Raw genomic sequence first — 5009 nt, forward strand, 5'->3', positions numbered from 1 at the left:
AGCGGGTGTGCTCCAGGGAAGGGGTCGGCCGGACGGGAGGCACCCCAGGGAGGCACTCGGAGCCTGGGAGGTGGTCGGCGCAGGGAGGTGGGCGGCTCAACGCAGGAGCGCCCCCTACTGGCCCGCCACACTCCCTTTGCCACCACTCTCGCTCCTTGGCCTCCTGGTGCTGCTTGGCCCGGACCGCATCCTGCCAGGAGGGAAGCCCTGACTGTGTGGCCCAGGCAGCAAGGAGCCAGGCTGAGGCGCTGGCCCTGCTCCCCTGGGGAGCCAGCCCCGGCCCTCGGGCTGCCTTTGCCTGGCTCCTCTCCCGGCTGTACACAGCCCACTGGGCTCTCCCCCCTCCTGCTGCATGTGCAGTGCTGGCTGCCACAGCAAAGCTGGACCCAGGCAAGCTGTGGACCCTCACCTGCCACCTTGGATAGCTAATGTCCTCTCCCCTGAGCCCAGGCTGCTGCACACCCACCCACGACTTGCTCTGCCAGGAGCTCCAGCCGGGGCTCGGTCTGCCTTGCCGTGGTCCCAGGGGGAAGCATCCCCCACTCCTCCCCTGGGGCGTGTGGGGGTGCGGCCCTTCTGCTCTGCTGGGTCCCCGGCTGCCAGACAGACTGACAGGGAGCGAGGGCAGGGGTGGCCACATGTGTTACCTTCTCAGCCTGGAGGTCCTGGGCCCTCTCCTGCAGGGCTCTCAGGCGGGCCGTCTCCAGCTCCTTCTTGTGATTGGCCTTCTCCTGCGCCTCCAACTCTGCTTCCCGCGCCTGCCGCAGCACAGCCCCAGCTTCATGAGCCACTGACCCCCCACACACCAGCATGCATGGGCACAGCGTACAGTCACACGGGGTTGTGTGCATGTGCAGCACTCACACAGGCAGCGTCTTGTGTACACAACCATGTGCAGTGGTGCGCACACAGCATTTGCACGTCACACACACGTGCAGTGCTCCAGCACAGAGCATTGTGTCACACACGTGTGCAGTGCTGTTTTTTGTCCAGGCCCCAGGGGAGCAGGCGCAGCACGGCTCTGCCTTTCGGGGGGAGCCCTTGGAGCCTGGGGGCAAATGGGCAGCAGGGGGAGAGGGGCAGGGGAGAGAGCAGCCGCATAGCCTGTGCCCATGGCCCACCTTCTCCATGTCCTTTATCTTGTCCTCCTGCTCCAGGTGCACTTGGGGATTGACTTGATCCTGCGCCTCTTTCTCCTGGTTGCTCTGTTTGTCCGGTTGTGGCAGAAGCAGCATCTGTGCAACCCTCTTGGAGTGGGCCACATTGGCCTGGAGGAGAGAAGCAGGCTGCTAGCAGCTCCTGGCAGGCGTGGGGTCTTGCTGGAACAGCAGCGGGGCCCACGCTACAAGAAGCCCCCGCCAGCCCACGTGTCCTGGGCCCACAGCACCTTGTCATGTTGCCAGAGGCTGCCTGGACTTTGGGGTGGGACACCCCGGGGTGGCTGCAGGAGGGAGCCCTGCTCCGAGCCAGACACCTGAATCCTGCTCCTCTGACAGGCACCATCTACATGGGTCACACTTTGGACAGCAGTTTTCCACGGAGCCCACACACCAGGCAAGGACAGGGGTCCACTTCCCACACCGTCAGCCCTGGCAGAGGGCCGCTGCGTCCCACCGCACCCAGGCCCTGCCTCGAAAGCACCTAGTGCAGGGGAAGCAAGAGGAGGCACCTACCATTTCAGCTTTGAGGGCCTCCTCTCAACTTTGGCATCCTTCTCAGCTTTGCGGGCTGCTGTCTTCGCCTCGCTCTCCTCCCTATTCATTGCCAGGTGCTTAAAGCGCTGGTAGTCAGCTCTGCAGTTCGAGCACCTGTTGTGGTCGTCTGTCTGTCAGAGTGCTGGGGACGGGTAAGAGGGGCACCGAGAGAGTCGGTGTCAAGGGCATGGAGTCCCCCTTCCCTGACCCAGGTGCCAGGGTACAGGCTGTGGGTGCTAGGGGTACAGAAGGGGTCAGAGCAGCAATGGCAGTGACAGGGGCTGCGGTGGCATTAGCTCCCATGGGAGCTGGGGCTGTTGCAGCATCTGCGAGCCCAGCCAGAGAAACGCTAGACCCAATCTGCAAGAGGCCCAAGCGCCTGTGGTCTCCCCCAACTTCACAGGGACCTTGGGTTGCTCAGCACCTCTGGAGATCAGCTCCAAAAGTCTGGGGTGGGTCTGGGATGAGGCAGCATGTGGGGACCCCAACCCCTCATGGGAACGGGCCGGTGGCTTGTGTCACCCCCACACGATGCAGCCGGGTGGGAGAGGAGACAGGGTGGCTGTTCCCCGGGCACAGGAACGAGGCCAACAGCTTGTGGCAGGAAGGGAGGACCCTATGTGTGGTGGGATCAACATGGAGATGCCTCTGGTGTTAGATGAAGGAGGAGGGCCTACAACTTGTCCAAGGGTTTGTGCTGCTCCTTCCCTGCTGGTTCATCCCCTGGATGGCGGGTTATGGGATAGGGGTATGTGGGGTCCCTGCTGGCTCTGGAGAAGGGCCGCTCTCTTGGCACAAAGGAGGTCCTGGGAGCTGCTTTCCCACCCGACTCCAGGGCCATCCCACCCAGGCGTTTCAAGGTTGCTTAGTTCCCCTTCAAGAGGTTCATGTAAGTGGTACAGGCTAGCGTGGCACCACATCCCTTCTGCGGTGCAGCCACAGGGCCCCTGACAGCGCCTCCAAGCACTTGCTGCCTTACGGGATTTCGTGGACTCGGCTCTTGGGGATGATCAGCATCGTCTCAGATACGTAGGTCTGGCAATCCTGCACTTGCTGCAGGTTCTGCAAGAAAGGAAGGAAGGGGTCTCCTCTGGGCTTGTAGTGGGCCCCACGGCACAAATCGCTCAGCACCCATCTGCCCGGCTCTTCTGTATGCCAGTGGTATGGGCAGGCCCCGGCTGGGAGCGGGCAGGGTCTCACTGGTGCTCACACGTTCCCCTTCCCGGGACCTTTCACAGCAGCATGGGCAAGTGTTGTGGTCAGCGAATATTTGGATGCAGTCACCAGCTCAGAGGTGGCACCAGTCACCTTTGCAGCTCAGCTCCAGTTCAGCTCCACGGCAAGGGCTGGGCTGGGTCATGTCAATCAGCAGAGGAAACAGGGCCTCCTTCCCCGACAGCCTTGACTCTAACCTGTGCCGAACACCAGTCCCTGCCCAGCTTGGGTGACCAGCACTTGCAGGATTTATTCCCTTAGCCTCTGTGGATCTGACTGGGTTAAATTCCAGCCAAACACGCCAGTACTGGCCCAGGCATATGGAAATGTGGTCCCAGTTGCCGGCCCAAAAGCCCCCTGGACACTACATCTGGGAGGTCTAGCCCCGTCAGCTCCTCCTGGCCTTGCTGCTTTGGGCAGCCCCTGCACCGAGTGAATGTGCACAGAACTGCACGTAGGACCCTGCCAGACCAGCCTGCAGGCACTCAACTTGGTGACCTTTGCAGAAAGCCCCGCTGTCCCCCAGGCAGGCTGAAGGCTTCAGTGCCCAAATCTCAGCACAGCCCTGGAGCAGCCGCTGTGCGCCGAGCCTGGGGCACAGAATGAGTGCTGAGGACCAGGCCTGAGCGCGCTGCCAGGACCGAGCGTCTGGAGGTCTGTAGTGTGGCAGGGCAGACGGGGGCCAGGAGCAGGCGCAGGGCATGGCTCTGCCAACCCCTCACAGCCACTCACCTGCCTCCTGCCCTTTAGCAGCAGGGCCTGGGGTCGTCTCCCCTTGGCCTTGGGCCGGGCAGGAGGTGGCGGTGGAAGCTCCTGCCCCCGAGGTACTCATGCTTCGTGCAGCGGTGGGAGCTGGGGGAGGAGGAGAGATACTCAGCAGAAGCCCCCCTGCCGCCCCTTCCCCAGCGCCCAGCCACCAGGCTCCCGCCCACCCCGCAGCCTGGCAATGGGCAGCAGTGTTGCACAAATGGCTAGTTTCGTGCCCCTGGAGGCTTTTCCAATATACCTCAAGGAGAGAGTCATACACACTCAGGCCGGGTCCATCTTATTTGCAAACAAGTTCGACAAGGGAGTTCAATACTCAAAGCCGTGTCAACCCCTAGCCACGCCCGAAGTTACATTTTTATACTCCTCATGAACAAGATTCCATTGTGGCAATCTGTGATTGACTACAGTTTTCTGCAAAGTTTTTAGTACATGCGTAGTTCTAAAACGGGCAAGTAACAAGGGTTGCAAAGTTTATGTGCAAAGCAAGCAGTAACTAATCTGTGTTCCCACAGGAATCAGCCTTATCGTGAACCAAGCATTGCCCTAACAGGACCCCCCCCCTTCTGGCCCCGCAGTGGTGGGGGAGAGAGGAGAAGAAACGATTACAGTTCTCAGCTGTGAAGCCTTTGTGTAGTGAGATCATGAGACATTTTCACTACAATTCCCCCCTCAAGATGCTTTCTAACTCTAATCGTAATAGGTTTCAGCCAGTGCTAATTTTTGATAATGCACAAGCATTTCTCGGTTGACGACTGACTGTGCTGTTCATCTCACAAGAGCCATGATGCAGGGTATAACACAGGGGAGCAAGCAAAGTATTAATATCATCAGGCAAAAGACGAGAAAAACTCCTTTTAACCATCCAAAATTAGGGAGTCAGGATGTAAACCAATCAAAATTCTACCCATTCCATGTTTGGACGGGGACATGTGCTACCTCTTCCATTTCATCTGCTAAGGCTTTGATTACCTCACCATTATTGTCGATTGAAACAATAGTTTGACAAGTTCAGCTTTCTACACACCCCTCCTTCACTTGCAAGTAAATAATCAAGAGCTAAGCGATTTTGCAGTTGTAGTGAGCCTTACTGAGGGTTGCAAGCTCGTTTTGAGAACAAGTACAACAGGTGGACATAACCTTTGGGTTCGATATACCTAAAAGGGACAAGAGTCCCAACAAATAGATTAGGGTCCACATCTTTGCAAGCGTAACTTCAAACCTCCAGCAGGTTCACTTGTTCCACTTGTTGGCTTTTTGTTCCCGGGTGTTATCAGCTTCCGGAGTGACCACACCCTGGGAGTTGGTGTCCTCCTGATGAAAAGGTTTCACCCT

The 5009-nt window shown here is 58.9% G+C and overlaps 1 pseudogene; it reads right to left on the minus strand.

The window, feature by feature from the left end:
* LOC112548733 overlaps positions 1-1762 on the minus strand; it is a 3367-nt pseudogene extending 1605 nt beyond the window's left edge.
* Positions 1763-5009: the final 3247 nt, after the last annotated feature.

Source organism: Alligator sinensis, unplaced genomic scaffold (assembly GCF_000455745.1).
Source record: "Alligator sinensis unplaced genomic scaffold, ASM45574v1 scaffold1706_1, whole genome shotgun sequence".
Taxonomy (NCBI): domain Eukaryota; kingdom Metazoa; phylum Chordata; order Crocodylia; family Alligatoridae; genus Alligator; species Alligator sinensis.